General features: G+C 44.6%; 1 protein-coding gene across 2 annotated transcripts in view; it reads left to right on the top strand.

Annotated features, from left to right (window-relative positions):
• USP2 (ubiquitin specific peptidase 2) overlaps window positions 1–25,932 on the top strand; it is a 97,874-nt gene that overhangs the window by 9,354 nt on the left and 62,588 nt on the right. The window contains exon 1 of one of the 2 annotated variants that reach the window (XM_069947807.1): window positions 23,968–24,217. The exons of the other annotated variant lie outside the window; for it this stretch is intronic. The gene's annotated coding sequence lies outside the window, so the exon portion shown is untranslated. Of the gene's footprint in view, window positions 1–23,967; window positions 24,218–25,932 lie in introns of those variants that run through there. 2 annotated transcript variants of the gene reach the window in all.

Here is a 25,932-nt window from a genome sequence, read left to right as displayed (position 1 = left end):
TGTCCCAGACCTCTGAGGGCAGAGTATTAAAATCGCCTCCCACCAATAGCAATGCTCAGGGGAGATGAGATAGCTTATTGAACACCTGTGTAAGGAATCTCATCTGGCCCTCATTTGGAGAGTAAACATTACATAGTATAACCAGCGTTCCCTCCAACTTTCCTCTGAGGATAATGAAGCGACCAAGGGGGTCTATCTCAGATGTTTCCACCTGTAACGGACAGTTAGTTCCAACCATTATTGCCACCCCCGCCCTTTTTTTGTCCAACGGAGCAGAGTACACAATTGGATATTTATAGTGGGCAAACTTGAAGGTACTAGTGTTATCATGGTGCGTTTCTTGTATAAACGCTATGTCTGCGTGAAGATCTGAGAGCTCTTTAAGAAGAAGCCTCCTCTTTAAATCAGAGTTAAGGCCTTTAACATTATGACTAACTAAACGCACCATGATAAGACCAAGCAGGAAGGAAAGAAAAATGCCCAGGCCCCAAATCTTGAGGCAAAAGCGTAAGCAGGCCAGGGTCCCAGCGAGCCCCACCCCGCAGCACAGTAGAAGAGAGGGAAAAAAAAAGAAAATAATTTTACCAACCAGTCCTCACGAGCAAATTCGAAATGATTCCCGCCCTAGTCTGTAGGAACAAGAAGGGAGAGACATATCTTGGGGTAAAACAGGACAAAACATGCAAACAACACAAAACACATAAACAAATGATAAACAAATATAACACCTGCCTAACCCAAGGGAGGCACCAGTACTCCCTCGGAACCCACTGAGAACAACTCATGCGAGGAAACTGCCCAGGGGGGCACCACACTAGCTCCTCATATAGCAGTAGTTTCAAGAATAATAGGGATAGAAGTCTCAGCAGGAATAGGGGGGATGTGACTAGAAGAAAGCCAGAGAGTGAAAAGAGGAGAGCACAGAAGATGGATATGAGTGCAAACCAAGCTAAACTAAACATCCTAATAGCAACGAATAGGAACTCAGTGCATCCTCCTGCACTGCGTAAAGAAAAGTAACATGAGCATATGAAGGCGGTATCATGTATATAAGACCCATACAGATTTAGCTGGGAAGTACAAAGCAGAAAGATGTATTAGGGGGAGGTACCCCTTCCCTACAGTCTCCGCAGTCAACCAGGGCCGGTGTGGAATGGAGGTCTTTTCTGATTGAGGGGCGACCTCTGGGCTGGGCGCTTCCTTTAAGATGCCACCGGGGTCCAGACTGGAGATGGTGGTGGGGGTGGCGGGATCAGTTCCCAATTTTGAAGACGGGGTGGAGAAATGTCAAGCGTTACACAAAATCTTTCCAAGTCTCCATCTACCTTCAAGGTGGCTGAGCGCCCATTCCTTCTGGCGGTGAGGCTAAATGGAAAACCCCATCTGTAAGGGATCTGCAAGTCACGCAGGACCTGAAGTAAGGGGCCAAGCCGCTTCCTTTTCTGAAGAGTGACTCACGAGAGGTCTGGGAGTATCTGGATACGAGCTCCATCAAAGTCTATGTTCCTCAGGTCTCTTGCCTTGGTCATGACACGTTCCTTTATAGTAAAGTCAGTAACACAACATATCACATCACGTGGGAGGGAGGAAGCATCTTTGGGCCGTAATGCTCTGTGAGCTCTGTCCAGCTGGATTTTATGTCCTGCAGGGGCACCTAAGATTTGATTGAATATGGCTTCTACAGTGCATTTCAGGTCTCCATCTCTAGTGGCTTCAGGGAGCCCTCTGATCCGTACATTATGCCTCTGGCCTATTATCTAGGTCCTCCAAATGACGTTGGTATTCACACATAGCTGAATGTTGCACAGATATAGTCGAGTGGAGGTCTTGAATGTAACTGCGAGTATTATCATGCTCATCCTCCACAATCTCTATGCGCTGCTGCATGGACTGCAAGTCCTGTCTCACTGCAGCTATCTCTGCCTTACAGGCTTCCCTCACTTCTGAAATAAGAGACCGAAAGTCCTCTTTAGTGGGTAAATTTTGCAGAAAGGAAGACCACCTGTTATCAGTATTAGTATGAGGGAGGTAAGGGTCCTGTGTAGATGATTGAGAAGACCACCATTCTGCCCCATCTGTATGTGTAGTAAGGGCAGTGGGAAGTGTACGGCCGGGGGTTGCTGGGCCCTGTAGTCCTTCAGCGCGGAGAGTCCGCTGCGGCCCTGTAAGGTGCATGGGCCCTTTTGTTGGGGTGCGCAGAGGAAGAGGCGAGGGGACATTATCCTCTATCATAGGGTCCGACCCCTGTCCCGCCCGGGTCCCCATCTCCTGGGAGGAAGATGGCGCCTCGTCTTCGCTGGGATCAGCGTCCTCCTCTCCCCTTGAGAGAGCTGCCGGGATAAACAGGTCCGCCTCCGGGCTAAGTCCACAGCCCGACACGGGAGCAGGTTCCTCATCCAATCCCCGGGGTGTCGCGGCTGGGGATCCCGATCCGCTGCGCTGTTGGGGCACGGTCAGTTGGGCTGCAGCTTGTGGAGAGCCCGGATCTGAGGCACGGCGCGCTCCTCCTGTTATACTCGGCACCATCTTGGAGGGCAGATGCTGTGGCGCGGTGCGCAGAAACGGGTCCATCGCACCGATGCAGGGACTCGCCGTCTTGGTGGTTTTGAGGGTAATCTTTCGGGGTCCTCTTCTGCTCATTTCCAGTGGTCTGGGGTCCAGAATAAGTGTACAAAACCGCCGTTGCAGAGCAGTGAGGAACGGAGCTCTGCTCTATGCGACTGCTCTCATCCCCTTCCGGTCACGCCCCCAGCAGTTTTCTCATTAACCCCTTTCCCCAATATGACATCCAGGGACGTCATGAAAAGCAGTGGCAGAACATATCATGAAGTGCCTGGACGTCATGGTTTCCCTGCCTCCCCCCTCTGTCTCTATCTAAGATCGAGCAGCAAGAGGAGGCTGTGTGACACAGCCTCCTCCTGCTGCCTCTGCCCGGAGGGGACACGTGCTCCCCCCGGGCAGTTAACCCCATAAACGCCGCGGTCAATGCGACCGCAGAGTCTATGGGGAGATTCGGTGTCCTCCCGCCGATCGGGCGGCGGGGGGAGGCTGCAGAACGTTGCCTCCCCCCACCGCCACTACATTTATGTCCCCCGCCCCCCCCCCCCCAACGTCCTCCGATACCGGCGAATCGCCTCTATTACCGTTATAGCGGCGATCCGCCGGTACCGGGCATTACTGCCGCCGCCGCCTTTCATCTCCCCCCACCATGAATCCACGGTGGGGGGAGATGAAAATGTATCAATCAGACCCCAGATCAGCCCCCCTAGTGGGCGACCACTATCCCTCCCCTCCCCGGGCGGCCATCACATCCAAGATGGCCGCCCCCATCCCTGTGAACAGACTATCTCTCTTCACAGGGATGGAAATAAAATAATGATCAAAGCCCCATGCTCTCCGCCACCGGAGGTAGATACTATATACCGCTGATCGCCTGTTCCCAGTGCAGGAAAGCACTTTTTATCCCCTGTCACCATAAATGATTGGTGACGGGATAAAAAGTGATACAGTGTTGCCCCCCAAGTCGCCCCCACCCCCCCAGTCACCCCCCTCCCCCATATACATTACCTGATCCAGGGAGGTCCGTCCTCCTCGGCATCCAGGCTGATTCTGAAGTGCGCATGCGCTCCAGAATCAGTTATCTCGGAAAATTTAAAGTGACAGAGACCAATTTGGTCTCTGTCACTGAACTATAATTACTGTGATAGAAAATATCACAGTAATCATAGTAATATAGTGAAAATGAATGTATAAAGTACAAAAAGTGAAAAACATACAAAAAAATAAAACACACACTTTTTATTATAGTAATAATTGCAGTTTACTCCCCGATTACCCCTAACCCCCCCAGATTACCCGTAACCACCGCAGGTTGCCCATATCCACCCCAGGTTGCCCGTAACCACCGCAGGTTGCCCGTATCCGCCCCAGGTTGCCCGTAATCACGCCAGATTACACGTAATCACCGCACGTTGCCCATAACCACCACACGTTGCCTCTAACCACCGCACGTTGCCATTAACCACCGCAAGTTGCCTATAACCACCGCACATTGCTCATAACCACCGCACGTTGCCCATATCCACCGCACGTTGCCTATAACCACCACACATTACCCATAACCACCGCACGTTGCCTATAACCACCACACATTGCCCATAACCACCACACATTGCGCATAACCACCGCACGTTGCCTATAACCACCGCACGTTGCCTATAACCTTCGCACATTGCCCATAACCACCGCACGTTGCCCATAACCACCGCACGTTGCCTGTAACCACCACATGTTGACCGTAACCACCCCGAATTGCCAGTGACCCCCTCCAGATGGTCCGTTATCAGCCCTGATTGCCCGTAACCCCCCAGATTTCACATAACCACCGCACGTTGCCTCTGACCACCGGACGTTGCCTATAACCACCGCACGTTGCCTCTAACCACCGCACGTTGCCTCTAACTCACACACGTTGCCAGTGACCCTCTCCAGATTGCCCGTAACCACACCAGGTTGCCGTAACCACCCAAAATTACATGTAACCACCCCTGATTGCCTATAAGCACTTCAGTTTATCCGTAACCACCCCAGATTGTCTGTAACCACCCCATGTTGCCCGTAACCACCGCAGATTGTCTGTAACCACCCCATGTTGCCTGTAACCACCGCAGATTGTCTCTAACCCCCCCACGTTGCCTACGACCACCCCAAATTGCCAGTGACCCTCTCCAGATTGCCCGTAACCACGCCAGATTGCCTGTAACCACCCCAAATTACAGGTACCCATCCCAGATTACCTATAAGCACTTCAGTTTATCCGTAACCACACCACGTTGCCCGTTACCACCCCACGTTGCCCGTTACCACCCCACGTTGCCCGTAACCACCCCAGGTTGCCCATAACCACCCCAGGTTGCCCATAACCACCCCAGGTTGCCCGTGACCACACCAGGTTGCCCGTGATTACCCCACATTACCTGTAATCTCTTTTTTTTATTGTATTTTAGTAACTGCGCTATTCTAATAACTATTACTAGTGGTTTTGCTTCAGCAAATTGGCGCTCCCTTCCTTCTGAGCCCTGCTGTGTGCCCATACAGTGGTTTATGCCCACGTATGGGGCACCGTTTTACTCAGAAGAAGCTGCGTTACAGATTTTGGGGTACGTTTTTTCTCCCATTCCTCGTGAAATTGAGAAATTTTAAACTAAACGAACATATTATTGGAAAAATTCAAGTTTTTCATTTTTACTGTCTTATTTTGAATACTTTCCTTTAACCCTTAGGGGACACAGCCAGTTTTCATTTTTGCGTTTTCGTTTTTCCCTCCTCGTGTATATAAGGCCATAGCGCCTGCATTTTTCCACCTAGAGACCCAAATGAGCCCTTATTTTTTGCGCAACTAATTGTACTTTGCTAAGGCAGATGTAATTTTTGCCTAAAATGTGCCGGGAAACCAGAAAAAAATTATATGTGTGGTGAAATTGAAAAAAAAAACGCATTTCTTTTATTTGGGGGAAATGTGTTTTTACGCCATTCGCCCTGGGGTAAAACTGACTTGTTATGCATGTTCCTCAAGTCGTTACGATTAAAACGATATGTAACATGTATAACTTATATTGTATCTGATGGCCTGTATAAAATTCAAACCGTTGTTAACCAATATACGTTCCTTAAAATCGCTCCATTCCCGGGCTTATAGCGCTTTTATCCTTTGGTCTATGGGTCTGTGTGAGGTGTCATTTTTTGCGCCATGATGTGATCTTTCTATCGGTACCTTGATTGCGCATATATGACTTTTTGATCGCTTTTTATTACAATTATTCTGGATTTGATGCGACCAAAAATGCGCAATTTTGCACTTTGGGATTTTTTTGCGCTGACGCCGTTTACCGTGTGAGATCAGGAATGTGATTAATTAATAGTTCGGGCGATTACGCACACGGCGATAGCAAACATGTTTGTTTATTAATTAATTTATTTATTTTTATTTATAAAATGGGGAAAGGGGGGTGATTCAGACTTTTATTAGGGGAGGGGATTTTGTGTTATTAAAAATACTTTTTTCTTTTACTTTAGACATATACTAGAAGCCCCCCTGGGGGACTTCTAGTATATGCACTCTGATCTCTCATAGAGATCCATGCAGTATAGTTATACTGCATGAATCCATGAGATCGGTGTTCTATTACTTTTGGCTGCTGCAGCCAAAAGCAATAGAATGCCGAGCCGGGATCAGCGCCATTACGGAGCAGACCCCGGCCCGGTATGGATGCAGGGATCGCCCCCCCGCAATCGCGCCGCAGGGGGGCGATCCCCCCACTAGACCACCAGGGATGTATAACCGCAAGTATTTAGAAGCAGCTGTCAACTTTGACAGCTGCTTCTAAGTACTTAATTAGCGGGCACGGCGATCGGACCGTGCCCGCTAATAGCCGCGAGCCCGGGCTACACGCGGCACCCGGGATCGCGGCAGTTCAGAGGGTGGTCGCCGCGTGACCCCCCTCTGAACTCCCATAGCGGCACGAGGACGTTAAATAACGTCCTGGTGCAGCTATGGGTTAATACCTGTGGGGTCAAACCGCTCACTGCACCCCAGGATGAGTTCTTTGAGGGGTGTACTTTCCTAAATGGGGTGACTTTTGGGGGGTTACTATTCTGCTGACACTACAGGGGCGCTGCAAACGCACCTGGCGCTCAGAAACTTCTTCGGAAAAATCTGCACTGAAAATGCTAATTAGCGCTCCTTCCCTTCTGAGCCCAGCTGTGCCCATACAGTGGTTTACGCCCACATATGGGGTACCATTGTACTCATGAGAACCTGCGTTACAGATTTTGGCATGCTTTTTTTCTCATGTTCCTTTTGAAAATGAGAAACTTTAATCTAAACGTATATATTATTTGAAAATTTAAGTTTTCGATTTTTTTACGACTTAATTGTGAATACTTTCCTCCAGCCCCTGTAGGGTTAAAATGCTCATTATAACCCTAGATTAATTCTTTAAGGTGTCTATTTTCCTAAATGGGGTCTCTTATGAAGGTTTTCAGGATACCAGACTTCTAAATCCATTTAAAAAAAGAACTGGTCCCTAAAAAAATCAGTTTTGGAAACTTTCACAAAATGTGATAATTTGCTAATAAATTTCTAAGCCCCATAACACCCTAAAAAAGTAAAATATGTTTCCCAAATTATGCCAGAATAAAGAGGAGATATTGGTAATATGATTTAGTAACTAATTTATGTGCTATGACTTCCTTGATATTTTGATGTTTTTCACAAAAAACACACAAAGTAGTGACCAAATTTTGCCACTAATATAAAGTGCCATATGTGATGAAAAAACAATCTCAGAATCGCTAGCATACGTTAAAGCATCACTGAGCTATAAGCGCATAAAGTGAGACAGGTCAGATTTTGAAAAATGAGCCTGGTCATTAAGGCCAAAACAGGCTGCGGAGGCAAGGGGTTAAAACACAGGGGAACATTGAGTTCTATTTATGAACCAGTATTCGACAGGTGAATATTTTTAGATGCGAATTTTTTATAATCTGCCTGTTTTAAGTATTCACCCAAAAGTTCGCGTAATCTGGGATTAATGCCCAATTTATCATTTGCGACTTTTTAAAAAGTCGCATAACCAGGCGCAAGCTTACGTCTGGTCAGAACCAGGTGAATAAAAATTTTTTCATAGTTGCGCCTTTTTATTTAGATGGCAGTGCTACTTTTTAATGAATCAGTCACAAGATATTAGAGCAAAATACACACCAATCCCCATCAGAATAGTTGCACTTATTAGACTACTTAGTAAATGGCACTCACAGTTCCTTTAGGTTGGGTTCATACGTAGTTTATAGTCAGTTTTTTTAGGCAAAAACCAGGAGTGGAACCGACACAGAGATCAACTACAACAGAAAGATTTGCACCTTTTTCTATTCTTTGGACTCTTCGATCTGGCTATGAATACTAAACAAAATGTTATATATAGAAGTAATGAATGAAAGTTCCTACTGAATAATTTAATACAGATATCTTGTAAATCTCAAGAAGTTGATAGCGAAAAGTATACGGGTAATTTATAGAAGGTGCCAATATAGAAGTAATACCTTTGTATTCTAAAACTGTGATATCTCTCTAAAGTATTACTGCTATTAAGAAAAACGTTTGACATGTTATAAAGACGTATCAAAGTGCTCAGTTAATTGCTTCTCTCCTTGTCTCTCACCTCACTGCAGGAGATAGATTCTACAGAAAGTTTACAGAGTTCATCTTCTGCCACGAGAAGAGAGATGGTGAGAGAAACACCATTGCATGTTATAGCAATCAGTGGGTATTTCAATAATCAAATCCCCACCAATCAAACACCACAAAATTACACCTTCAGTACATGTCCTCTTATGCTTACCATTGGTTCCCTGAACGTGCTGCATAGAGTATAAAATGTAAGTACAGTAGGCCTGAGGTGGGTAATGGCAACCCTGGCACATAAGGATATCGACACAATAAGCAGGCAGGACAAACATCAAACATGTGAAGATGTACCATACTAAATACACAATAACGTAACAAAGCTCAATGAAACTTTCTAATAGTAATAGAAGGAGGCTTTCATGATTACAGTATGGTTGGACATAGCATTGGCACCAGTTGTAAAGATTCAGCTCCAGTGTTTTCAGAGGCCATTGACTTAGAGGAACCTGCCATTTCATGAAAAAGTTGATGGTCCAGATGGTGTCCACCACAGGGTTCCTAAAGAACTCTGATCTGTGATTGCTGCTTCCCTGTATAACCAACCCCTCCTAACAGGAGATGTTTCTGACGATTGGAGAATGCCCAATGTTATACCATCCACGAGAAGGGTAGTAGAGAAGAGCTCAGTAACTACAGGCCAGTTAGCTTAAAGTCTGTATTAGGGTGCCTTCACACCTACCGACTCGCAGCATTAATAACGCTGCGAGTCGGCTAGGTCCTGGCAGATCACTGTCAGTACATACACGCAGCGGTCTGAACGACCGCTGCGTGTATGTAAATCTGCCGGCCGCTTAACCCCTTCTGATGCCGGCCGGCCGCCTCGCGCTAAGCTCTGTATACATTACCTCCTCGCTCCACGGGGTCCCGGCGTCCTGCTCTCGCGCCCGGCCAATCAGTGTTTTGCCCTGCCGCAGCTAATGATTGGCCGGGCGGGAGAGCCAGGACAGTGATCTGCCAGGACCTAGCCAACTCGCAGCGTTATTAACGCTGCGAGTCAGTAGGTGTGAAGGCGCCCTTAGTATAAATTTTAAAAAATCTTATAACAGCATGACTTAAGCCAGCATGACTTTACTGAAGGCAGATCATGTGAGAATAATCTCATTAATTTCTTTGACTATGTCACGAAAGTGCTGGATGAAGGTGGTGCTGTGGATATCGCCTATATGGATATGATACAGATCCCCATAAAGAGTTGATAGAGAAGTTAGTAAAAATTTGACCTAATCTATGGATAGTTCAGTGGATTTGGCAGAAGGATAGATATGAGAGGGTAACTGTAAATGGTGTTTATTCCGTTCAAGGCAGAGACTGTTTACAAGTGGTGTGCCACAAAGGTGTGTTTTGGGGCCTGTTCTTTTAATATGTTTGTAAGAGACGTAGGAGAAGGTTTAGTAGGTAAGGTGTGTCTGTTTGCTCATGACACAAACATGTGCAATAGGGTTGATATTTCTGGAAGTATCGGTAACATGGAAAATGATTTAGCTTTATTAGATAAGTGGTCCAAACAATAAAAACCTTCAATTAACAAATGTTTACAAGTGTAAAATAATGCAGTTCTGTGTTAGGGAAGACTTCAGAAGGGAAGGATTTAGGGGTAGGGATTTCTGTCAGGTTAAAAAGGAGTCACCAGTGTAACCAGGCAGTAGGGAAAGCTAATTGTATGCTGAGCTGAATAGCTAGAGGTAAAACCAGTAGGAAGAGGGAGGTTGTGATCCTGTTTTAGTGAGACAACATCTGGAATACTGTGTCTGTTCTGGAGACCTCATCTAAAAAAAATGTTGATGAAATCGAAGAGGTCCAAAGATGGGCTACAAAAATGTTGATTGGTCTAAAGAAAAAGAAAGACTTAAAGAGGACCTGTCACCCCCAGTGCCGGGGTGACAGGCTCCCGACCCCCCGTTAGATCCCCCTATACATACCTCACCGCGCCGGGTCCTGCTTCCTGAGCCGGTCGAGTGACTGAGATTTCAGCGCCCGGAGCCTGGAGATATGGAGTCTGGAGAAAAAAAGCAAAAAGGGAGACATGATCAAAACCTTTAAATATGTTAAAAGACTAAATAAGGTTCCGAATGTAAGTGTTATTAATAGAAAACTGAACACAAGAACAAGAGGAGAACAATCTTCAGTTAGTTGGGGAAAAGATCAGAAGCAACATAAGAAAACATGACTTTACTGAAAGAGTAGAAGATACTTGGAACAAACTTCCAGCAGATCCAGCAGCAGTTGGTAAATATACAGTGATTGAATGAGATAAACATATTTCTATCCTAAGATAATTAAATAATCTGACCCCCCCCCCAAACCACTTGTACCTTCAGATAGCTTCTTTTAATCCAAGATCTGTCCTGGGGTCCGTTCGGCAGGGGATGCAGTTATTGTCATAAAAACAACTTTTAATCCTGCACCGCTGTGTCTAACGGCCGGGGGGTAAAATTTGTATATACATTAGGCTGGCACACCTCTCCGTCCTTCCTCCCCACCCTCCTCAGCATTAGGAATGATCCAGAAACATTTACTGCTGTTTGAGCTTTGCACAGGTCCTTAACGATCCAGCCCATGTGCCGGGCTGCCACAGGTGGGAAATAGGAAGCATTCGCCTGGAGTATTTCTAATGATGAGGAGGGTGGGGAGGAAGGACAGAGAGGTTGTGCCAGCCTAATGCATATACAAATGTAAGCCCCGGCCGTTAGACACAGCGCTGTAGGATTAAAAGTCGTTTTTATGACAATAACTGCATCCTCTGCTGAACGGACCCCAGGACAAATCTTGGATTAAAAGAAGCTATCTGAAGGTACAAGTGGTTTAGGGGGGACAGATTGTGGGTACAGAGTCGCTTTAAAGAGGGAATAAAAGAAATGTGGACTAGATGGATTAAGTGATCTTTTTCTGACAACAATTTTCTCTGTTTCTATTAGATAAATAATATAAATTATACATAATTGTGCAGTATGTAGATAATAAACATAACTATAACATATATTATAATTGTAGTACATGTGAGGTCACAGGCAGTAAGTGCTGATATTGTTTTTACACACAAGATTATGATGCATTGGTTGCTACAACCACAGTAGGACATTCTCAGTCTTGTTCATTTATCACTATAATTATTATGGTGGATGTTGCTGGCATACTGCACCTTGGTCTTTTGCCTGGCTGACTACAATTCTCTGTGCATACTGACTTCATATCAACAGCTGTGTGTAATGTCTCACTATAAGTTCCCATGCTACTTTTTATTTAATTTTATTTTTTTTAATATTTTTTTTTTATTGAAACTATTTCTAATATTAGCAGGTTGACAGTATGGAATTATCCTCCCAACAAACAAAAATTGGAGTACAGAATATATGCACAGTACAATCTTGCAGTTAGCAGTTACACTTAACATTTCTATCTAATGATTAAAAAAAAAATAGAGGGAGATCCCCTTGCCAACCCCCAACCCAAATGGTCTGTGTCTGAGGGTAGGAGACCTAACATTCAGAGAGATTAAAAGGAGAAGAGAATGATGCAGGGAGTTTGGAGAGAGGAAGGGGGAAGAGAGAGAGAGAGAGAGAGAGAGAAGTGAGGTTGGAGACACACGAGAAGGAATAAGGGAAGAGGACGCACAGGCACTGAGGTGAGGCCCACCAGGCTAAAAGTGGTGTACTCCTCAGTGTCATGAAATTCAATCCATGTGAACCAAGTTCGAGAAATGTAGGGAAGCTGTCAAGTCTTCCATTCTCATTAAGTCATTTACCTTGGTGATCCAAAGCAAAATAGAAGGGGGTTCAGAATGCTTCCAATACAGAGGTATGCAGGCTCTCACCACTGTGTCAAGGAATCACAGTAGCAAAAAACTTCATTGAAATGGCTATGTTGAAGAAGGAACAAGGCCAGATTGAGCCCTATCGTGATTCCTGTAACCCGATGGGTCACAGCTTGTATCCTTTCTCAGACGGATAAAAGGGACGGGCAGGGCCACAAAATGTGTGGAAAGAACTCCTCTGACATACCGCACAGGTAGGATCCACTTAAAGCGTAACTATAAAATATTTGACCTTTCAGTTTTAGTTAGCTTAGGGCATGATAACAATTTTTGCAATATACATTAATAACCTAAAATGAACAGTTTTTTAAATACATAAGGCTGATTATGCCCTTACAGCTCTGTCTGGCTCTGACTTATTTCTGTATTCCTGCTAGACACGCCCCCTCCCTGCAGATCCTGTACAGACTCTGACAGGAGCATCAGATAACAGCCCTGACACAGAGAGAAACATAAACAAAACATAGCATGTTCTCCCCCCTCCCCTCACAGAGGTGACTTAGCAGAGCTGAGGGTGTTGTGTGTGAGGAGCAGCGCAGGGGATGAGATGGATGGAGGCACAAGTACTCAGTGCTTCAACAAGGAGGGACATGCCAGCTATGACTCCAATGTGCTGCATGAGGGAGAGTGGGTGAGTCACTGAGGGGAGGACTACAAGTCCCAGCACAAGACAGCTGTAGTCCATCCATAGTACATATAACATTTACTATCAGAGGTCTGTAGCAGGTGCCACCACCTTCATGGCTGGCATTATCCTACAGTGTAATGAGAGCAGATGACTGTATCTAATCCCACTGTGTGTGATACCATCAGCTGGGGCTCTGTATCTAATCTTACATTGTAATACTGTATGCTGGGGCTCTATCTGATGCCACTGTGTGTGATACCATCTGCTGAGGTGCTGCTCAGTAGATGGAGGGACCCTGCCAGGAAGATGAGGGATAGGCCACGCCCACTTTCTCTCAGCCAGAAGAAAAATTCATTTATTCTTCTGAGCCAAACAACTGGGGATATATCAGTGAGCGCACACACTATCAACTATCAGTTTAGGGCTCTTTTTAAAGGGTAACACATGGGCTTTTTATTAGAGGAATTTCATTTTTTGGCTACTAAAATTATTGTTACGCTTTAAAGCCAGATCGCATCTCGTTTGACCTGAACTCGTTACCTGTATGACAAGATCTTATACCATGCTTCTTGAAAGCAAAAGGTTATTGACATTTTGTGGGCTAGAGTAAAGTCTGTATTACACAGCACCACAATGAGGGGGAAGTGAGCGTCGACCTGTCAGGTTAGCGGTCGCTTCCCAGCTCGCTGCCAGGCAGCAGCAGGAGGGGCTACTAAATAACTAAGGATTGTCCGGATCGCCCAGTGAAGTCAGCGGCAGTCTGCAGCTGTTGTTCCTATTACACAGAGTGACGAGCAGCAGATATCCGTTGACATGATCGGCATCTTCCAACATGTGGAAAGACCATGATTAGCCCAGATTGTGCATGTCAGCTAATCGTGGTCTTTTAACATGCACTACTGCAACAGGGCTTCCTTCCATTTGAGCAGGAAGAGTGGTGTAAGGGTAATCGCCATCACAGAAGGACTCAAAGGACTTGAAAAAGGAAAAGTGAGTTGGGGAAGGCAAGGAGTAGAGAAAATGATTAAGCTGGGTTACCCTCCAATCACCTATGGGTGCTGACTCAACAAGGGCCGACAGATCTGACGTCGGGAATTGTAAATAAAATGTGAGGCCCTGAATTTCTAAGTACTGATCTAGGTACAGAACACTGGGTCAGAGAGGCCATGAGGGAAGTCTGGATGGCCAAGTATTGGTGTCATTGTGGAGGACAGAGGGAGTAATTGGAAGTGGATAAGGATTAGCACAACTAAGGATAAGTGGATTAGAGCGGTCTCTGGAGCATAATGTGGCATTAAAATCTTTAAATGCCCACTGGTAAATGTTCTTTGGGTCAAGTCAACAGAGATAGAGGTAACATATGTGCAGACATGTTGTGACCATAGAGTACATGCTAACGTCCTACGACATTTATTCCCATTGCGCGGGTGGCTTTGTCTTTGTCTATGAGCTGGGACCTATGCGCATCCCTTACCTGCAGGAGTTTCCCTTTACCGTCATCTAAAAGGGGCACTTTATGTGCATTTTCAATGTCCTGAAGTTGTCAACTGAGTTTAGTTGTTTTAAGTGTTTTCTCCTTTTTTAAGTCAAGCCCCATGTTTCTCCAGGACCCCTATGAGCAACACATTTGTGGGCTTCCCACAGAATCATAGGAGAGGTGTCCTATGAACTGTTTAATTGGTCAGAGATTGTTTCAAGTCTGCAAAGACAGTCATGTGTTGGATTAAAGATGAGTTGCCACCGCCATTGCATAGTGTAGGGGTAGGGGTCCTGACAAAGGATCATGGCATGGTCTGAGAATGTAATATTATCAATTGATGAGACATGAAGGAGTGCCAAGTCTCTGTGTTTCAACGGGAAGTAGTTCAATACTTAGCATGAGCTGTAAAATAGAGAGAATATTCAACAATAAGACTTTACAGTATTGTTATAATGTTTTAGGCACATTGCTTGTCACATGCTTTATCGGTCTTCATAAGTTGTCATCTTGGACAACAATGCTATAATAAAAGTAACTGTCAAAACAACACTTCAGAAAAATGATCAACCAATCTTTGTTTTGATCTCATTAATAAGATGCAAACCTGTTTGGCATGAATTACTTTTTGCACTATTGTTGAGAACCACCTGACTATTGTTAAGCAAATACATGGCTATTGTGCTACTATTGAGGAATTGCACATATAACATCCTAGCATTGGGGAACTGCCTATCATTATGTTGTTTAGGAACTGTCCAATCTCCTCACTGTTAAGGAATTACATGACTATTGAACTGTTGTTGAGAACTGCATGAATAATGCATTGTTGAGGAACTGCACAACTATCACACTGTTGTTGAGAACCATACAACAATCACACTATTTTGGAAAACCTCACACCCATTGCACTAGCACACTTTGTTTTTGAGAACTGCAATAAAGAAAAAGGGGTACTCTTGCACTTATAACATATATTCATTTTACAGCTGTAATGTTATAATTGTAAATCAAATTGTAATCAAAGGGGTACTCAGCAAAATCTAGTCTAGTGCTTAATAACCTAAGAACCTAACAATAATAACCTAGCAATATAAATGGTGACTCAATGCTGGAAGGCTGGGGAGGCACCTCTGGAAACCATTCCAATGGCTTGTTTACTTAGTCTCTGCAATTTTTTACAATTTAGATTTTTCTGAGACATCCTGGCACCCTGCTGCCTGTATCTATTCCATGCTGCCCCTTCTTTCTGCTTTAAAATCGCTCCATTTCATTGCTGGACAGTGTCACCTAGGTGGGGCTTCATAGCAGTTGGGCCCTCTCGTCAGCAGAGAGATAAGACTGTGTAGTGTGAAAACCCTACAGATCAGTCTATTTTGCCTGGAAAACCCCTTTAAAATATGAGGATAACAACTAGGGAACAAATGACACTGCTAACCAGGGGCGTTGCTAGGGTCCTAAAACATCCGGGGCACGGGCCCCGAGTTGACTTCTGCAGTGGCGTTACACACACACACACATACATACATACACATATATATATATATATACATTTTTTTTTTAAACAGACGATCACATAGGCTAGTATTTGAAATTGTGACTCACAGTTGACGTCTTCTCTGATCAGTCACTCACTTTTCTCTTTTTTTTCCATTCGGCCCAAGCCATAACCCTTCTCTCCAGAATCTGCCAGGAAAAACATTTTAGGCTCCTTGCTCCAGCACACAGTAATTAGGTCTCCTCTGTGCCCTATATGCCCTACCTGCAACACACACTATAAAGTATATGCCCCCCATGCATCAGACCCCATACAGTATATGCCCCCCTCTGCTGTGCAGCATCCCCATATAGAACTTCCCTCCTGCTGTGCAGCATTACCATGTAGAATACCACCTGTTGTGTAGCATTACTATATAGCATACCCTCTGCTGTTCAGCATCCCCATACAGAATACCCCCTGTTGTGCAGCATCCCCCCTGTTGTGAAGCATCCCCATATAGAATAGCCCCCCCCCCCGTTGTGCTGCATCCCCATTTAGAATAGCCCCCCTGCTCAGCATCCTCCCTATATAGAATAGCCCCCCTACTGTGCAGCATTCCCATATAGAATAAACCCCCCTGCTGTGCAGCATTCCCATACAGAATATCCCCTGCTGTGCACCCAAATATAGTAATAATGCTCCCTGCTGTGCTATCCCACTTTGTTAAATGCCCCTACTGTGCCCCCATATAGTAATTATGTCCCCTGCTTTGCTCCCATATAGTAATGTCTCCTACTGTGCCTCCATATAGTAATAATGTCCCCTGCTGTGCTTCCATATAGTAATGTCTCCTACTGTGCCTCCATATAGTAATAATGTCTCCTTCTGTGCCCCCACATAGTAATACTACCTCCTGCTGTGCCCCTCATATAGTAGTAATGTCTCCTGCTGTGCACCCAAATATAGTATTATTGCCCCTGCTGTGTCCCCCATAGTAAAAATGCCCCCCCCACTTCTATGCCCCTATATAGTAATATAGCAGCTACTGTACCCACCATAGTAATAAAGTTCCCCCCTCTGCCTACAATAAACCTGCTCCCTACACACTACCCCATCTGACCCCCCCACACACACACTACCCTTATCTGCCCCCCTACACACACACACACACTACCCCCATCCTCCTCCCCCTATACACACACACACACACACACACACACACACACTACCCCATCCTCCTCCTCCTAAACACACACTACCCCCATCCTCCTAAACACACACACTACCCCCATCCTCCTCCTACACACATACTACCCCCATCCTCCTCCTACACACACACTACCCCCATCCTCCTCCTCACACACACACACACTACCCCCATCTTCCTCCTCCTACACACACACTACCCCCATCCTCCTCCTACACACACACTACCCCCATCCTCCTCCTCACACACACACTACCCCCATTTTCCCCCTCCTACACACACACTACCCCCATCCTCCTTCTCCTACACACACACACACACACTACCCCCATCCTCCTTCTCCTACACACACACACACACTACTCCCATCCTCCTCCTCCTCCACACACACTACCCCCATCCTCCTCCACACACTACTCCCATCCTCCTACACACACACTACCCCCATCCTCCTTCTCCTACACACACACACACTACCCCCATCCTCCTTCTCCTACACACACACACACACTACCCCCATCCTCCTTCTCCTACACACACACACACACTACTCCCATCCTCCTCCTCCTCCACACACACTACCCCCATCCTCCTCCACACACTACTCCCATCCTCCTACACACACACTACCCCCATCCTCCTTCTCCTCCACACACTACTACCCCCATCCTCCTTCTCCTACACACACACTACTACCCCCATCCTCCTCCTACACACACACTACCCCCATCCTCCTCCTCACACACACACTACCCCCATTTTCCCCCTCCTACACACACACTACCCCCATCCTCCTTCTCCTACACACACACACACACACACTACTCCCATCCTCCTCCTCCTCCACACACACTACCCCCATCCTCCTCCACACACTACTCCCATCCTCCTACACACACACTACCCCCATCCTCCTTCTCCTACACACACACACACACTACCCCCATCCTCCTTCTCCTACACACACACACACACTACCCCCATCCTCCTTCTCCTACACACACACACACACTACCCCCATCCTCCTTCTCCTACACACACACACACACTACTCCCATCCTCCTCCTCCTCCACACACACTACCCCCATCCTCCTCCACACACTACTCCCATCCTCCTACACACACACTACCCCCATCCTCCTTCTCCTCCACACACTAGTACCCCCATCCTCCTTCTCCTACACACACACTACCCCCATCTGACCCATACACACACATAGAGTACTACCTGGTCACCATCTCCCCCTCCCCCTCCATACCATTCCCCACACACTATCCCTGCAGACCCAAACACACACAGTAACTCCCCCGGGGGTTACAATACTCACCCCCGTGCAGCAGCCTAAGGTAAAGGAGCGCGGCGCGGGAGAAGCCTGACGCCGCTACAGCTGCTTGTGGACATCCACGGAGCGCAGGAGAGAGGCGGGGCCAGAGCGTGCGGCCGTCCACTGCGGGCCTCCGTCCAATCAAGAGCGGGGTGATGGCGTCCAGACGTACTGCACTAAGTGGCGCCGGCTGATCCCGCTCCCGCGGCCCGCCAGCGCTGAAGAAACAGCAACCTGGGGCCTCTGATAGTGATCTATCACAGGCCCCGGCTGATGTTATTTCGGCGCTGGCGGCATCAAAAGACTTTCGGGGCTAGGCTGAAATCATTCGGGGCTTGGGCCCCGACTGATTAAACCTACCGACGCCACTGCTGCTAACTCATCATGCTCCTGACACATTGGGTCATAAGAGCAATGATGACAGATACCCTGCGGTGCAAACACTAATGTCCTGTGGTCTCTGATATTCCAAGAAAAAAAGCACTTGATACAGCTGCTTGTACAAGTTACAGCACTATGAAGATCTCATCCCTAACTTTGTGCTTATGAAATCAGTAGATGTTTTCTACAGTATCTTGTAACCTCATGAGTACATAATACCATACCAGACATTAAGTTCAATGCATGGAGTCTAGTACACAGTATATATGTTACTCCTGCTTATCTGTGTAATATAGAAATCATTCTGATCATGTTTCATGTTGTACAATATTTTGGTCTCTCTCTCTCTCTCTCTCTCTCTCTCTCTCTCTCTATATATATATATATGTTTTGTTTTGGTTATTTTTTTTTTTCTCCCAACCAGATTAGTATTCTGCATAAACAGAATGACAATCCACAGCTGCAAATCTCCTGTATAGGGATAAACAAATGTTGCTTTTATTTTTTTCTTTAATAAGGTTGAAGTCAGCATCCATCTTTTGCTTAATGGGTCATACTCCAGATTTACCTTTGAGAAAATCCAAAGAAAATCTGCTGAAGATACCCAACTGCATGGGATGCTGTACAAAATATGTAAAAGTGTTTATCCAGGTGGGGAATAACCTGTAAGCCTAGCTTTATAATGAACAACTTATTGGCCTGGACCCTGGCCTAAAATGTATGGTAACTATTATTAGGTATACTAAACCTGGACCCTGAGGTTAGTGTCATACTGATCACTTTTATTACTGTCTGGGTAAAGTCAGAGGGCCAGGGGGCAAGATTTAAAGTGCCACCGCACCGTCAAATAAATTAACTTTTGAGATCTGACTTGAGATAGACTATCATGGGGCGAATCAATCGTATTTGATTGACACTCGGGGAGTGAAGCACATTATTTCTCATGATTGCAGCAGGGCGCCGAAGTGAGAGCTAATGCAATTTTTAACTGACGACATATCAAGAGTTAATTTATGATTGAGTAATGCTTTAACAATATTTTTGCCTTACTTCTAGAGATGAGCGAACCGGGTTTGGGTTCGAGTCCATCCAAACCCAATCGTTCGGCATTTGATTAGTGGTGGCTGCTGAACTTGGATAAAGCTCTAAGGTTGTCTGGAAAACATAGATACAGCCAATGACTATATCCATGTTTTCCACATAGCCTTAGGGCTTTATCCAACTTCAGCAGCCACCGCTAATCAAATGCCGAAAGTTTGGGTTCGGATGGATTCGAGCATGCTCAAGGTTCGCTCATCTCTACTTACTACTTACAAGGTAAAGGAACGAGGCACATGTTTTCTTTGGATACAATTTAATTCTGATGTAAGACAAAAAAGGGGATTAAGAAAGGATTTTTTATTTTTAGTGCATTTTCTATGTTTAGCATTTATTTAACCTCACTGCTAGCTCTTCTTTATCCACATAAATCTTCTGCTGCCCAGAGTGTTTACTCCACAACAGAACACGGTGTACTATTGCTGCCTTACGCTACAAGTCTCATGCAAAAAAGACAGCTGGTTTTCACTGCACTAAATTCTCCCTTCAGACGCCCACTCTAAACATTTCAATAACCCACACCTACAGTCACCTGAGCATTCCCCCATGCAATTTCACTGCAGTGCACACATTACACATGCATCACATGTGTGTATTATATTTCCATGTGTTCACTACATTTAATAATTACATTCCTCTGATCACATAAATCTTAGGTAATGCTTCTTCTTTAACTTAAGTAATGGGAGAGAACATTTTCCAGTATACATAATAAATCTTTCAGGTTTTTCAAAACAGACTGTTACACATTGGGAACTTTTCTATATATGAAGACTATGTACCAATAAAATACAATACAATACAAATACAATACAAAAAATCTTAGCAGCAAAGTGTGTAATGGCCCACGTACAAAATACTTGGTCAGTTTTGTTAGCTACCCCAAAGTGTAATGATTTGCATTACACCTCTGTATATATAATGCAGTATAAAGTAAGTCCGACTAGCATTGGATGCTGAGACAAACCAAGTGCCGCCTTTCTCTGCTCTCTGTCTGTATTAAAAAAAAAAAAAAAGAAGAATCTGCACTCATTATGCCATCATCAAAATGTGAAATTGAATTTTAGAAATGCAAATGTATTAAAAAGGAAAAAAGGAACTTTGCATGCACATACGTATTCAGAACCTTTGCTATTTGACACTTGAAATTTAGCTCTGGGGTCTCCTACTGAGTCACCTGTAGTAAATACTGTTAACTGGTTATCGGAAACCCACATCCCTGTCTATATGAGGTCTCACAGATGAAAATGCATATCAAAGCAAAAACCAAGCCATGAAGGGGATAGAACAGCATTTAGAGCTCCAATACAGGATTGGGTGGAAGCAAAGATCTAGGGAAGGGGACATTTTTTTTATTGCAATGAAAATTGACTAGAACACAATGTCCACAATGGAATAGTCTTGGAACAAAGAATGAGGAAAGTCTTGGAACAACTCTTTTTAGAGCTGGCTGCCCCACCAAACTAAATAATCGAGGGAGAAGGGTCTTTATTAAAGAGGTGACCAAGAACCCAATGCTCACTGTGGCTGAGCTTTAAAGATTCTGTGTGCAGATGGAAAAAATTTCCATAGAGTCAACCATCACTGCAGTACTCCACCGATTTGGCCTTTGTGGTACAGTTGCCAGAAGCTTCTTCTTAGTTGAAACCTTATGAAAGACTGTCTGGAGTTTGCCTGCCCAGTGCCATACCTAAAGTGAAGCATGGTGGTGGCAACACCATGATAAAAGGGTGTTTTTCAACCACTTGGACAGGGTGACTAATCAAGGTTAAGAAAAAGCTGAATGGAGAAAAGTACAGATTTATTCCTAATAAGAACCTCATCCAGAATGCTTTGGACATCAGACTGGGCCGAAGGTTCACCTTTTAACAATATAATGGCCACAAGCACACAGCCAAGACAACATAGGAGAGGTTTAGGGACAACTCTGTGAATGCCTTTGGGGGGTCCAGTTGGAGCACTGACTTGAACCCACTTTAAAATCTCTGGAAAGACATGAAAATGACTGTCTACCTACGACCCCTATTCAACCTGGCAAAGCTTGGCCGGATCTGCAGAGAAGAATGGCAGATACCAACAAAATCAGATGTGAAAACCTTGTGACATCATATCCAAGAAGTCTAGAGGTTGTGCTTTAACTAAGTACTGAGTAAAGGGTTTAAATGCTTACGAGTATGTGCAATATTTTAGTTTTCCCTTTCAATGAATTAGCAAATATTTCTAATATTGTGTTTTCACACTGTCATTATGGAGTACTGAATGCAGAATTTATTTTAGTACAAGGCTCCAACATAATCAAATGTAAAAGGGTCTGAAAAGTTTCTGAATGCATTGTATTAGTGTTGAATATGATCTGCAGTCTATAATCCAAGGCCAGAGTATGGGAATATGTCTTATAAATGGATTAGTAACGAGGACTCTGAGAACTGCACACTAGTTCTCTCCATTATATGTGCTCAGTAGTCCTCGATATATATGAGCACCAGCTTACTCTGTCCTCCAGACACTAATTGGCAGTTAGTAAGATAAAAAGATGGCACTCTGGCAGGAGAATCCAGTATATACAGTAAAGAATCATGGCACTCACCAAGTCAATTTCAGCTTTTTATTAATGTGGCATATCAGCAAAGGATAACAGAAGGAGGCGTTTCAGCCATGTGGCCTTCAAGTGGATGAGCTGATGACAGCCATTTGGCTACAACGCTTTCTTGTGTTATCCTTTGCTGATATGCTACATTAATAAACAGCAGAAATTGACTTGGTAAGTGTTGGGATTCTTTACTACTGATTTGCAGTTGTCAGCCTATACTGTGTACAGGCAGACAGCTGTCAATCAGCAGCCCGTGAGGAAGAGGGAAAGGCAGAGAACGAAGCCCATTCTCCTACATATCAGGAGAATGGCTGAACAAAAACAGAAGTAGTACATCTGTTGAGCATTTCTGTCACGAGCTTATAATACCATCATTTCAAGCAGCATAAATCTAGTTAAAGATTCCCTTTAAAATTCACACATATTTTATATACCCATGTGAATAGCCCCAGAGGTTAAAATTAGCTCCATATTACAGTCTGCAAAAAAAAGAAAAATTGTAATATGGATGTAAAATTAATTGTCTAACATGTATGGACAGTGTAAGGCCGGGTTCACACTACGTATAACACCGGCCGGGGCACAGAACGTCCAGTGTTACTGAAGATCATCCCAGATGGGATTTCACTGTCAATCAGCAGCCCGTGAGGAAGAGGGAAAGGCAGAGAACGAAGCCCATTCTCCTACATATCAGGAGAATGGCTGAACAAAAACAGAAGTAGTTCATGGTTCTGTTGAGCATTTCTGTCACGAGCTTATAATACCATCATTTCAAGCAGCATAAATCTAGTTAAAGATTCCCTTTAAAATTCACACATATTTTATATACCCATGTGAATAGCCCCAGAGGTTAAAATTAGCTCCATATTACAGTCTGCAAAAAAAAGAAAAATTGTAATATGGATGTAAAATTAATTGCCTAACATGTATGGACAGTGTAAGGCCGGGTTCACACTACGTATAACACCGGCCGGGGCACAGAACATCCAGTGTTACTGAAGATCATCCCAGATGGGATTTCACGTAAATTCAGATGTGGGCTCATCCCAGTTTACCGTTGCACACAAAGGAGCCCCACGCTCCATTGTGTGAACTGACATTTCTTGTGCGGCCGCTATTCAATGAACAGCAGCCGGATGGAATTCCATTCATTCCAATACAACGCATGTTTTGTATAAATCACTACCGTTGTTGCAATTTGCTTGCAATTTATTGCTTGATTTATGGAAAACATACGTGAACATAGCCTAAGGCCGCAACAGATGAATGGCAGCATTAGATTCATCTAGAGCTATTTGTACAAATAAAAGCAAGGACCTGTGTGGAAGTATCTGTGTCACCAAACAACATGTAACGTGCATGCCTGCATGGCTGATGGTAGTTTCTCAAATTGTTGTCACACTCTGAAATGATGAATGAAGGACTATGAAGCATCAGGGATTGTCTGCTCTGATGGTATCTTTCGGATGAGAAAGCGGTTTCATCCTCAATTCTCAGTGTAACTATAAACAGATACCATGCGACTTATAAGAAATCCCCTATTTCACGTTGGATCTCTCCTGTGTACTGGATCCCGTTTATCTGTAGGACAGGTCTATACTTGTTTGGCTCGGTAAACACTAGGTAGACTTTTGTAAGTCACTGTGTGCTCTCAGCTCTTTCAATGAGCAGCATGAAAAGTGTTTGTAATCAGGGTCATTCCCAAGGTAACAAGGACTCAGCAGCCATGTGAGACACAGCGGCTCCTCTTACAGGAGTGAGGAAGAAAACAGGCAGTGGAGAACTACAGGCTGAGAGACTAACACGCACAAAATACAGAACATTTTAAGACTAGCGGATACTGCAGAAATTCATCGGGAAATAATTCATCTGAAATCTGAAGGATGATAGAAGAATAGGATCCAGAGGAAAAGCTGGACAAGATCTATATTTATGCACCATTTACTCTAAGAAGACATCAGTCTAGAGACAAAGGTAAACAATCTCTATAACTATAGAGTAGGATATAGCAGATAGTGCCATTGTTTGGGGCTCTAACAAAACTTTTAGAGTTAAGGATGGAGAATAAGTGCTTTAGGGTCCTAACAGTTACTTAAGACTGGAAATTATGTTCATTAGAGCTTAGACCAAAGACTGGAAAATGGGGGGCAAAGAGGGGAAAGTGAAAGACATCCATGTGAAGAACAAAGAGTTCAGCTATGGCACGGGAAACAAGGCCTACAACTGCATGAATAAACAGGGTGAATGTTTTTGTATTGTGGATGAAGTCTTTTCATTCTGTATTCTCCCACCAGAGACACAGACATCAGAACTATGTCAGCTTATTCTTATATTAATACAACATCTCACATTGGAAAGTTAGGTTTAGCAAACATCCTCAGTTCTATTCAGACTGGTGTTATGTTAAGGAACAGTGCTAAGATTGTTTATAAAGGTTTGGGCAGTCATATCACATGGGTTGTTTTTTTACTGGCACGCACTCTCAGTATGTGCTGTATTTTATGCTATTTGTGGCTTTGTGAGCTTATTTGTTCTGAATGTGGGGTTACACAAGCATTAGGTTGACGAGGACAGGGAGGGTTACTTGCAAGCACAGTAAGTAACCGATATATATCTTGTATCATATTCATTTGCAGGTTTGGATATTTTATAATAATATCAAAATTATACAACTGACTAAAATATATCATGTTTATAAATTGAAAAGATGTGTTTAAAAGGGTTTGCTGAGTGTTTTTATCTCTTATCTTTGGATCTCATTTCCTGTTATTATTGGTGTATTTGTTGAATCTCTGATTAATGTCTTTGCTCCTCCTGTTGCTTAGTTAGAGAGGTTGCAGACTCAGGGGCCTTCCAGAACGGTAGTGACTAAATCCCATACCACAAAGGGACCTCACTGGGTGCGCGCACACAGCTCCCAGGCAAGCCCCGCCCCGGCCGGATTTCATTGGCTGCTCCACTCCGGGCTTCCTATCAGTTAAAATCAGACCCTGCCGGCCCCCCGACCCTAATCCGAGCGTTTAGTATTAGGGTTTGGGTTGGTCGTCGGATTAGGGTTACTAAAATCATCTAACTATCCCCTTCCCACACAACAACCCCAACCCTAACCCTCGGGGTTGGTGCTAATCAGGAGGGTTAGGGTTGGGGCTGTGGGGAGGGTTAGACATGAGAAATCAGTGGGACGTAACCCTAATCCGATCCCCAACCCTAACCCTAATACTAAACGCTCGGATTAGGGTCGGGGGTCCGTCAGGGTCTGATTTTAACTGATAGGAAGCCCGGAGTGGAGCAGCCAATGAAATCCGGCCGGGGCGGGGCTTGCCTGGGAGCTGTGTGCGGGCACCCAGTGAGGTCCCTTTGCTGTATGAGATTTAGACACTACCCTTCCAGAACAGTTGTATTTATACTGGCATCATGTGACAGATCATGTGACGCTCCGATAGCACACAGGGAACAGTATTCAACAAATGTTATGCTTTATCTAGTAAATTAGTTGGATTAAACTTTAGTTGAGTGTTTCTTAGTTTTTCCTAGCTCAGTTTATTAAAGAGGTTGAATACATATGCACTTATAACTTTTCAGTTTTTGGTCTATTAGGCTATGTTCTCACTATGTAAGTTTCGTATTAATCACTGCAATTATTGCCGATTTGCAACAACGGCCGTGATTAATACAAAACTTACGGAGTG

Source organism: Dendropsophus ebraccatus, chromosome 12, assembly GCF_027789765.1.
Source record: "Dendropsophus ebraccatus isolate aDenEbr1 chromosome 12, aDenEbr1.pat, whole genome shotgun sequence".
NCBI classification, from domain to species: domain Eukaryota; kingdom Metazoa; phylum Chordata; class Amphibia; order Anura; family Hylidae; genus Dendropsophus; species Dendropsophus ebraccatus.
The sequence above is the reverse complement of the archived record's forward strand: the minus strand, read 5'-3'. Positions and strand labels throughout refer to the sequence as shown.